Source organism: Rousettus aegyptiacus, unplaced genomic scaffold (assembly GCF_014176215.1).
Source record: "Rousettus aegyptiacus isolate mRouAeg1 unplaced genomic scaffold, mRouAeg1.p scaffold_m13_p_1, whole genome shotgun sequence".
NCBI lineage: Eukaryota > Metazoa > Chordata > Mammalia > Chiroptera > Pteropodidae > Rousettus > Rousettus aegyptiacus.
In genome coordinates, this window is record NW_023416284.1 from 173745992 (window position 1) to 173758201 (window position 12210).

The window sequence follows — 12210 nt, forward strand, 5'->3', positions numbered from 1 at the left end:
GATCAAGGATTCGCAATGCGGGCTGTGCGATCTCACATGTTAGTTCTCTTAGTATCTAGGCTGCCTTTCATTTGCGGCGGCTAGGCACTCCTTTAGTATCTCATGAGTTTCGACTGCTAGCTAACCATCATTTTGTTTTTTTTCCCATTTCCAAGATCATTTTTGGTAGGGAAGGGGGGAAAAAAGCACAGTTTTGTTTCTGTCAGGATACAGCATTTCCTTCCATGGCCCTAAGAGAGGACCTGGTAAGCAGTAGGCTGTGCAAAAATATCTGTTGAACTAATAAATGCAGGTGGCTTATCCCTTCCTTTTACTCTTAAGAAAATATAACGCTGGGTGTTTTTCTAATTATAAAAAGATGCATTCTTATTAAAAACTTCAAATATTATATAATTATGTAAAGTAGAAGTCCCAAATAATTCACTTCCCTCAACAGAGAATCACCTGTTGTGGGCTAAATAATGGCATCCCAAAAGATATCCATCTCCTAACCCCTGGGATCCACAAATGTTATCTTATTTGGAAAAGGGGACTTTGTAGATGTCTCTAAATTAAGGATCTTGAGATAGGGAGATTACCACGGATTATCCAGGTAAGCAGTACATGTAATTACAAGTGTCCTTATGAGAGGGAAGGGGAGACTTGATACACATAGAAGCAATGTAACTATGGAAGCAGAGACAGGAGTGATGTGGCCAGAAGACAAGGAATGCCAGCAGCCAACAGAAGCTGGAAGAGGCAAAGAATGGCTTTTCTCCTAGAGCCTCTGGAGGGAGAGTGGCCTTGCCGACACCTTGATCTGGGGCCAGTGATACGGATTTTGAATTTCTGGCCCCCAGAACTGTGAAAGAATAAATTTACATTGTTTTAAAACATCAAGTTTGTAGTAGTGTGTTACATTAGCCACAGGAAATAAAATCATTATTAATACTGCATATTCTAACATATATTACTATTAATCAAAATAGGATCATAACCACCAAAATATTCTTTTACACAATTACGTGAATTTACAAGAGAATGTCGTGTTACCCAAACTTACCTAACCAAAAAACTATTCCTCAGAGATTCATTCTAGTCCTATAGCTCTACATTTTGATAATGTAATTTCTACTACTGCTAACATCCAGGTGAGTGCACAATGATCACAAAAATGACAAAATTCTAGTATATGTTAAATAATGTTTCAGGTTTAAATAAATGAAAAATTAGTTTATGTTTATTTCTTTCACCTACATGTTGAAATACTTGTGAATAACATGTCTGGATTTAATTCAAAATAATTTGGATTTGTGGTGAAATGAACAGAGATATAGTTGAGACAAAAGGAACAATAAATTGATGATTATTGTAGCTGGGTAGTGGGTACCTGAGAGTGTACTATACTATTCCTTTTACTCTTGTGTATGCTTGAAATTTTCTAAAACAGAAAGGTAACAAATAAAAAAAGAAAGGAAATGATTATACCACTCGGGATCTGGGAATGGTTCTACTACGAATTATTCTTATTAAAATACACCAAAACATAGGCTTTCTTTAAAGAAACTATTAATTCTATGTAACAATATCACATCAACTTGAGCTTTTCAGGGGAAATAACAGAAACATTATATGTAAATGTTCGTTTCCATTTTCAAATGATCTGCATCTTCTGATTTCAGAAACGTTGTAATGGAGGAGATGTGGCATATCTTCATCCAGTCGTCACTGATAGGTCCTTATGGAAGAGACTATATTCATATACCCTCTCTATTTCCCAGATTAGTTCTGGCGAAAGCCCTGTGGGCAGATGTAATATGTGCCGATTCTAGGCAGAGGCAGTTAAAGGCCAGTGTGTTTCTTCATCATTCTTTCCTGCTTCAATGACCATGCAGGTCATATTTTGAGATGGTAGCTCCACCAAATGGAGGGAATGTGGGTCCCTAAGCCACTGGATGGCTTACTACTGACCCCCACTGGACTTTGTGCGAACAAGATAAGAATCTGTTAAGTCATTGATATTTTATTTACTTATTTACTTATTTATTTATTTATTTTGCCACAAAAAGACCTAATATTATTGTGGAAGTAAACAGAGACTGACCCAAACAAGAAGAGTCTATTTATTCAGAGCTTGTTATGTCAAGGGAGTCAGCCACCATCACTTGTGTTTGGCAGAGACTCAAAGGCAGGCAGGGGAGTGGAAAAGGTTTATACAGGAAAAAAAAGGGAGAAGAATTCAGGTGTGCCCTGACAGTAGGCTGCTGCCACAAGAAAGCTGGAGGCCAGCTAACTCGAAGCGGGCACCCTATGGAGGGCTCATTTGGCTTTCTCTGGTTGGTCTGGAGTTGAAAGCTGGCAGTTACTGACCAAGACCTGACTGTTTGGGCCTATTGCTACTGAGGTGCTGGTCAGACTTCTGTTTTCATATATGGTGTAGCCGTGACCTATTTGTCTCTCATTGTCCTAATACCTAGAAGCAAGGTGCTGCTACAACAAAACACTAATATTGGTACCTAGAAGTGAGGTGCTGCTAAACGAAAACTTAATATGGTATTGGCTTAGTGGTCAGGATGAGGGCTTCAAAAAAACTGATACTGGGGGCTAGAAAAATGGAGAACCATGTTTTACAGTGGCAAAACATTAGATATAGCTATTGCCTGTTATAACTTATATGGTGACAAGGAGCCTACTGAACTTGTTCTATGAAAAGTGAATCTTAGAAGTGAATGTTGGCGGTTACTGGCTATTTGGCAAAATATAAATAAATGATACGGTCAGGAAAGCAGTTGATTTGCAAGCAGAAATAAAAAACCGAAAGAGTTCAGAAATGTAAAGTTTTACAGGATTGGAAAAGCAGCTTGCTTCTAGACTCCAAACAGGAGTAGATGGGATTAAAAGGCCTTGAGCACAGATGCCCACAGGAACCTCTTAGCTAACTAAAGTATACCTCAGTGGTAAAAATCACAACGAGGGTATGGCCTGCCTTCAAATAACCAACTAAGAAGAGAAATGGGAGTTCTCAAACTTTTGGATGAGGTTACTAACACATGTGAACTTTGGTTATGGTTACTGACACATGGAATTGACTGGATCTAAACACATCAGAGGCTTATAAACTTTGAGGGAACCATGTTTTGTTAACCATTCAAGCTCAAACTAAAATTCTGACTATTCAAAATTTGACAGCCTTGGGCTCTCAACTTCTACCAGCAGTAATTTAGCTGAGAAAGATGTGCACCTTCCAAAGAGGGAGTATCCCCTTCAAAGCTCACACTTCATCTGTGGCCAAGGATATCTGAAAAACAACTCCTGGGAGGTCCTCGGAAAATAATGGCAAAGGGTCACAGAGAACGACGGATGAGAAAGTTCCTCCCAGATAATAGAATCAAGGTTCAAACGAGGACTCTCTCCTACCTGCAGGGCTGGCTGCTTTCACAGATATGCCTGCAAAAATTTCAAAATTATTATAGATCAAGAATTGCTGCTATCTCTCGCTCTTCTCCTTTTCTAATAGTGGTGCTTATTTTGGCCCTCCCATCCTTGTTCTACCATTGTGTACTTTGTGAGTAGGGAAATGAGGGAGAACAAAGGTAACTTCACAGGTCTCTGGACCAAGAGGAGCCATATCCAGACCTGATGGAGTGATTACAGGACATAGGGACCACAGGTCCTATGAAGATAGCTATTGCTATTTAGGGTCCAATATGCTATCAAAAAATAATAATACTACAGATGTCTTTCTACTACAGTAAGGAGCATTTTCTTGATTCTAAGATGCATACTTTTCTATATTCTAATATTTCTAAAATTGAGTATATCTTAAAATCAAGATTAAAAAGTCTCTGCCAACTCCAAAGTAGCAAAGTTCTAAAATAGCAGACAATGCATACAGCTAAATAAAGGTGAAATTTCCTTGTCACTTCAATTGTATTATTTTCACTGGGAGCAAGCACTAGGTATGGTCAAATCTAGACCCTTGTTTAATGCTCAAAATGTACTCAAAAAGATTCCACTGCGATGTAGCATTACAGACTCAGAAACCGTTTGTCACTCAATTGGCAATGCCATTAAAGACATAAACAATTGCCAAATGTAGATAAAATGACAGAATCCTCGAAGGTGAGAGAGGCTCTTATGAAATACAAGCACTCAGACATGACACATCTGTCAAATCAAAACATTTTGAGTTATCTTCAGAAACTTTAATTTTCAGCAGTCACTCACTCATTTAAGGGAAAAAAATCTAAGCAAAAAGGAAAACAAAATCCTATATTCAATATGCTTCAAAATTACATACTCAGTCATAAAGACAAGAGGTTCAAGACAATTAGCTATGGTTATAAAAAGAAGTATGTCACCATGATGTTATGTGTTAACTACCCAAAGCCCAGAAGAGTCAGAAGAATCAGATTCTGAATGTGAATAAGGCTGAAAGTCCATCCTTATCATGACTAAAAAAAAAAAAGGTATACAATTGAATGATTAAATGTATGTTACTAAAGGTTAATAAAAACTATATTTTCTTTCCCATGAAAAATTCTTAATAGATGGTTTGCTTCAGACTTAACGGTGTCTCAAAACTGAAAATATGACAATTCAGCCTTATCTTTTTAAACAACTATATACTGAATTACAACATGTGGATGTACCATAATTTATCTATTCCCTCCTAAGACATTTAGGTTGTTTCCAGTTTTTTTGCTATTATAAATAATGGTAATATTCTAGTTCTAAGGGTGGGTGGTGAGTTCATGGAAGTTCATTTTATTATCATTCATAGCTTACATGTGTATAACATATTCCTTGTACATATATCAAAATTAGATAAAAAAAAAAACACTGCAATAAAAATTCTTGTGCACACACCATCAAGCATTTCCCTTGAGATAAATTCTCAGAAGTGGAATTGCTGGGTCAGAGAATGCATACTTAAAATTCTGATACTTACTGTCAGATTGCCCCCCAGAATAGCGTACTAATTTACAACCCCTCCAACAAGGTATGCTCAACAAATCTAAATAATCTTTGTTAATACGACTTGTGAAAATTCAAAATAGGAGACGTTTAAAAAGAACTCTACAAGGCAAAACAGTTTCTCTCTTTAACCCATGCCACAGGTGCCAGACTAGTCTTCCTAATGAAACCTTCTGATCATGTCACTCCCTACTGTGAACCGTCAATGATTCCTTTAACTTAGTGGTTGAAGAAAGAGCTCTAGAGTCAAACGATAGGAATCCCAGTTCTACCACAAACTAGCTGTGTGATCTCAGCAAGCTGTGCTTCAGTTCCTTCATCTTCAAATGTGGGCAATAATGATCCTACTTAATTGGGTTATTTTGAGAGTCAAATAACCTTAATACATGTTAAATGTATTAGAATAAGTGTTTAGAATCAGTTATCAATTCAATAAATGTTATCTTCTTTCCGCTATCTACCCAGACCAGACCTCCCACCCTTCCTGTGTACCTTATACCCTACCCAAGCCAAATTACTTGTTCTCAGCTAATATATCTTGTGCTTCTCTATTTTCATGCCCTTACTCTTCCTGTTTATTCTTCTTGGGAGAGCCCTGCCATATTTCTTGTCGAAATTACACCCAACCTGTCCGGTGCCATTCAAACGCCTCTTTCAAAAAGCTTTCACTGAACTCAGTTGTTATCCCTCTTCTCTGAACTCCAGATGCACTTTGCATGATCAAATAAATTTGGTTGTGCTCTATTTTTGTACCTGCCCTTATTTTTCCTACCAGATTACAGAGTCACAAATCATAAAGTGAGGGGTGTGTGTGTGTGTGTGTGTGTATAAATGTGTTTGTTTCTTCCTCTCCCCAGATAAGGAAATGGATCCAGAAAGGGAAAGTGGCCTGCCTAAGGTCATGTGGCCAGCTTCGGGTTCTGCTAGGCATGGGCTCCACACATCTGGAATCAGCCTAGGGCTCTTTTTATCATACCTACATCTCGACTTTCCCAAGAGCAGGCTCAGGATTCACTCATTCTTTGAAGGAACACTTAAATTGGTTGGACTAAACAAAGTCTCCACTACTTTGAACATTCAGATCTTCATCAAATATGCAAATGTCAGTAAATCTAAACAAATATTGTTGGTACTTTGTCCAACTTAGGTAAAAACAGGTATCATTACATAAAAAGATTTCTGAGTATTACCTTGGGTTGAATTAGGTTTATAAAAAAGATGGCCTGTCTCAATGCTGACTAAATCAGTTATAACAGCAACAGGAATATGTACTGTTTCTTTCTTAGCAGCATAGTCATAGTTGTTTAGACAGCAATATTCAAGAAATCTCTGCAAAATGACATTTTCTTCAATTTGCTTTCTAAGAATGAACTAATCAAAAGTGAGAACAATCACTGTATTTCATCTTCATGCGAAAAATCAGCTCCATGTCTACTTGATAAAAATGTTGTTCAATGACTAAATAATTTTTGTGGTCTACAAACATCTCCCACTAATCTAAATCTACCATCTAGAATAAAAACTAAATGAGCAGAATTGGAACTTTTCCAAGGCTATATTTATATAGAACATCAAGGACTAACATTAAAAACGAAAGCAAAAATAAAAACTCAACCTATAGAAGGAAATCCAGATGATATCATACCAAAAAAAATGTAGCAGAAACATTTTTTTATTTGCTTTTAGGGAGTGGCAAGACACGTTCAATAAATATTCAAGCACTGAAAGACTGCACCTTTCCTAGTATGTACCATGATCTAGTTTCTTGCAGTAGCAGCTGATCAGAGGAACACAATGCTACTTCTTTTACTGTTAAATCAGTCAAATTCCTCCACTGCCTTAGGGAATCAACTAGTCTATTTTACCTGTCAACTTACTAAAGAAATAACTTTAGTTAAATCACAGAAGTAGGTATCTTAGCAGAGAACATTTATTCTAATTATAATAAATAATTATATTCCTACGTTTTCTTCCTCCTGTAGGAAATTTGATAAAGATTTTTAATCTTCAATAAATAATCCATAAAGGCCTGACGACCTCAAACATTCAATCCATTTCCCAAACTGAAGTGGCACAATAATATGTGTGTGCGACTATATTTCTTGCTAGATTTACGAATAACTTCTACATAATGGCATACATTTTAAGTCATATTAACATATAGGTCGACAAACATTAAACTTTCTTCCCTTAGAAAATAACAATTGCAGAAGTCAGAGAATGGGGTTAAAGCAAGTCACCTGAGAGTCATTCTTAAAGCTACAAGTTCTTCCTGCAGTTATAATATGTGTTCCCTTAATTTTCTTTCCTTCATTTTCTGTATTTATATACACACTCCTACTCCATAAAGATCCCTCCATCTCTCCCACCCCTTCCAACTATGAACAGTAACCTAATATTAGAGTGGACTGTAAACAAATTCTCAGGATTTCTTCAAGGTATATTCAGAATCAGGTCCCTCCGGGACGCAAAGAACTGGAGCTCTTTGACTGCAATTTTCCTTCAGAACCACCTTGTGCTTTTCCTTCCCTCCTACACGGGTAACCCTGCGTGTTGCAGACAGGGGCGGAAGTGGGAGACAATCGCCGCAAGGCCTCCAGTACGGCAGGCTCTTCCCTGCCTAACCTGCACCTCCAAGGCCGCAAAGCCTGGGGTTCTTCATCCAGCCCCGAGCGCGGCCAACCCTCGCTTCCCCAGGGCAGGGCTCATCTTAGGTCCACGCAACCAGCCAAGTTAGGCCCGCACCGGGCCGAGTCGGCCCGCCCGTCCGCAGCAGCCCCTGGAGCCCCGCCAGCGGGGACGGGCGTGGGCCGGGGCGGCCACCGCCCCGCCAACTCGGGCTCCGATGGAGAGAGTGAGCCCCACCCGTTACGCCAGCCCCAGACCTACCTGCAACTGAGCGGGTCTCCTGGACAGCGACCGCGGGCCAGAGGGCGGGCGCCGAGGCGGTCGGAGCCCCTCCCAGGGACCCCAAGTATCTCCGAAGGGGAAGGGCGGGGAGAGACGCTGGGGGGGCTGCCACGGGCCAGCGCGGCCCGTCGCGAGGGGCGCGGGGACCTGGCTCTCCCCTTAGCACTAGGCCGCCGTCGCCGCCGCCATTTTGCCTTCCACTCGGTGTCGCCGCCGCCGTACTCCGCTGCAGGTTTCCCGGATGTGGGCATTTCCCGGCGTCGCTTGCGCGGGCCGAGGACTGGGGGCTTCTGCCCTTCTGGCCGCCTGGCGCGAGCGCCGCCTGCGGCCTCCCGCCCTCCGCCCGTCCCTCTGCGCGTTCGCGAGCGTCGCCCCGCGTCGCCCCCGCCTGACGCTCGCGGTCCAGACGACTCGCCGCGGTGGATAAGACTCGGCCCTCGCCCGCCCAAGGCCACGCATCTACTTAACTCTCTCTCTTTTTAATTGAGCTCTTTCTATGGAAGGATATAGACTAAAGATGCGCATCTTAATGAGTTGCCCTTTGAAACGTCGCTGTGGGCATCAGGCTTCAGAATTTCTAGCGGCTTTGAAATAAATTAATTTTTACTTAGCACTCTTTACCCTAATAAATCCATGAGTTTTAAGTATTTTCTGAATCATCCAGATAATCTTGAACCAGGGAAGATTAACGGAGTTGAGAGATTTTTATATGTCAACCAAATCGGTAGAAGAGAAAGTCATTATTGCTATAATTGGAATAACGGTGACCATGAGAAGAGGTTTCTTTTTTTTTGTTGTTAAATCGAATTGGAAATTTGGGGTGGACTCATTGGGTTCATAATGTTTATAAAGAGCGCTTTTGCTGATTATGCTTCTTAAAAATATATGCAGTCGGTATTTTCAAATATCCCCTATCTTTTCCTACTAGAGGCTATTAACATTTTTTTGGAATAACTTTTTTTCTCTGTTAAATTAGTTACTGTCTACTGTATCCAGAATGTGAAAACTTCTGTTAAAAGATTACATTCTTAGAGCACTTGGTTGAAAATCTGTGGTCCCCAAGCACAGAGATTGTGGAAGGAGAGAATCTGACCTAAGGTGGGTTTCTTAAAAGCCCTAAGTCTTAACTTTCCTTCTATGGGAGACTAAGTATCTCCAGGGTCCCTTTCAGCCTCAAAATTATATGAATTCTATGAATCTAATATGTTCACATACCTGCTTGCTCTTTCTAGGATTATGGATATGGAATAGCATATTACCCCTAGAGTCTTGTCACCTCTATCACCAACACGTGGAACTACTTCGCTTAAGTTTCTCAATGAAGCGTAAAGGCGAGTATCTCCGTAGACCACCATCTTTGGGATAATTCCTAGATAATTCAAGGAGCTTGGTGAATTGCCCTTTTTAAGACAAGGAGGTTTACTCTTGTGAAGTAGAGGGACAGAAGGGCAGGGAAGGGAGAGGGGTGATCAGGAGAGAACTAACAACCTACAAGGTGGAAATCTTGCTAGAGGTGCTAAACTTCTGAGAATGGCAGTATCTGCCATTGCATTTGAAGAGCTTTGTATTGCCGTGATGGAAAACCCTTCAGCTTTCTCAGCTCTTCAGTGCTTCACGGAAGTGGTATTTTTTGGTTTCACTTTTTTTTTTTTTAATCAACATATGTACGGTCAAAGTTCATGCTTGGGTGACTAGAAACCTGCAGCACATGTGGAAGAAGTCTGGAGACCAGCTGTGGCCCTAAGAGCATCGGCCCTCCCAGGAATTCACACAATCTTAGGGGAAGGCTCCAGATTTACCAGCAACCCACCCTTAGGTAGTAGAAAGCTGTGTTCTACTTTCTTGAGGACAGATTCTATATAAATCATAGGGAATTCTGAGCAGATTCGTCTCTTCTCCCCAATTTATTCATGTAAGCATTTCTATCAATGTGGACTCATGGATATTTTTATATATATATATATATATATATATATATATATATATATATATATATATATATATTTTGTGTGTGTGTGTGTGTCGATCAAATTTTTCCAGCTTCGGCTAGTGGGAGCTCTCCCAGTTGGCTTTGTCCCTGTGATATATTCCCATTATCGTGGGCTTTGTAAATTCATTTTAGAATTTCTTTACTTTCTGGCACTACAAGATGCTCTAATTGATCTTTTGTATTTCCTACTCCTCCAAGGAGCCCTGGTTCCTTTTACTGGAGAATATTAGAAACTAAATCTGGATTCTATGTGTGCTCATTGCTATTGGGGTATCATTACTGATAGGCAAAGAAATTTTTAAATTTACGTTCATTGACAAATTTTTAAATTTAAGTTTATTCCATATTATGCAGGGGCAAAAACTCTTTTGATTTGTTGTAGCTATTATTTCACAGTCTAGTATTAATTACAGTTTAGCTTCATAGATCTATGGCCTGCACAGAAATTGTTTTGCTAGTGAATCCATTTCTGTTGGTTTTGTTAAGCTGGTCTGTCAGCTACTTTCCCCTCAAGTCCAGTCATGACAGTTTGGAACCGAACATTATTTTTAATTAATTAAAAAATTTTATGTAATCAGCTAGATTCTAGTCATTCTCCTTTCGCCTTTGCACCACACCCGTCCCCCTTCATTGTCTCTCCCCTCTTTGTACACCTCTACTATAGTGAGATGTTGCTGGGAATTGTTTTGATGCTAAGAAGACTGTAATCTAGGATGCAGCTGTTAGTTCTACGTTGCCACTTAACATTAGTCATGGTTCAGAATGACGCAATGAAAGTTTAAATAGTTGCACGACATAGTTTGGATCTCCTTGGGTTTCATATCGGTAAAACAAGAGCACTGTTCCTGCTTTAGACCATCTAATTGGTCTGAGCTATATATCACATTGATAGCGTAAGCTTAAATGAAGGCTCGATACAAACTACGCTAATGTACTCAGTATGCTTCTTGGGCAAGATTCTAGTAAGGATTATTAAAAGGATATTTCCACAATACTATGGTATTATTCATAAAGGATGAGGAATTTTTCAGTTATGTCCTATTTTTGATAGGATAGCATAAAAGATATTTTCTCACAATAGCATTGTGAACAAGATAAATGGGGCATAAGGTCAATAAATTAGATTGGTTTATAAATATTTCAGTGACTGTATCCAAATACCAATGAGTCATGTGTCACTGATAATTGAGAAGGCTCTAGCAGCAGGCCTCAGCACTTTAGTCCAGTTATCTCCTGACCAGTGGGATGAGACTGTAGAAAGCATGCTGAGCAATTTTGAAATACTTAGCTTCTGAAGAAAAGATTCAAAGAAGATTGGTAATTCTTTCCTACATAGAAATAAAACTTTTCTTAGAACAGGAAAATCAGACCTATAATAAAGATCAAAACCATCTGTATTAACTGAAGAATATGGAAGGTATGGCTTAGGAGTATCATGTGTGAAGACTGAAGGGTTTAGTTCAACTAGTCAGCAGTCTCATTGAACAAATTATTAAAATAAGCTGACAGCATTATAGAAGGTATCATATCAAGAATCAGAATGGTAAGATTTGTCATATTCTCGGTGAGGCAGACCCACCTAAAAATTGGTTTTGGAAATCACACTTGAAAAATGGCCTTTGGCAAATGGGAATATTTTTTTAAAGGGAAAACAAGATTGTGAGCTCATTTAGTTTGCACTCAGTCTGTGCTTATTATGGATCAGATATTGTATTAAATCTTGTATAACACTAAGACACAGACCCTGTTTTTGAGCTTGTGAGCCAGCAGAGGGAGGAGGCCACTTAACACACTGCTGTAAGCACAATATGAGCTCTGCACAATGGGCTTTTTAAGTAGAGTACAATTTAGTCCAGATTGTCAGAGGCCATACAGAGCCTTCTTGAGAAAATGATACCTAAAAGGAGTCCAGAAGGGTAAGCAGGATTTAGCCAAGATGGGCAAGAAAGGTTGCGTACAAGAAACCTTTGAAGGGATAGATTAAAAAGTTTAACCCCAAAGAAGCTACAATATATAATTTCGAATGTGAAATTTTTTTGTGTGGCTCTCAAGGGAAGGTGAAAAATGGAAGTAGGTTTCAGTTCGGTATTTGAAAATTAATTTATTTAGTGAAAACTCTTGGTAAAGTACCTCCAACATAATGCAAATCCAACAAATTGATTGGCTCTTTCTCATAGTAGGTTCTTATGATCATTTTGTTAACCCACAATAACATGATTCTGCCTTTACAGAGTTTTGAGTCCCACTCACACTAAGCCCTGCAATAATGCTGTATCAATTAGAGCTATCCAAATGAAGAGAGGCTGCACTGGGAAATGAGGGACTTGGTCACAGTACATTTTGAGGTCTGTGGA

The 12210-nt window shown here is 39.5% G+C and overlaps 1 protein-coding gene across 1 annotated transcript in view; it reads right to left on the bottom strand.

Annotated features, from left to right (window-relative positions):
- LATS1 (large tumor suppressor kinase 1) overlaps window positions 1-8105 on the bottom strand; it is a 46125-nt gene extending 38020 nt beyond the window's left edge. Inside the window, exon 1 of the mRNA XM_016160149.2 lies at window positions 7846-8105. The gene's annotated coding sequence lies outside the window, so the exon portion shown is untranslated. The remainder of the gene's footprint in view (window positions 1-7845) is intronic.
- Between the last annotated feature and the right edge of the window lie 4105 nt (window positions 8106-12210).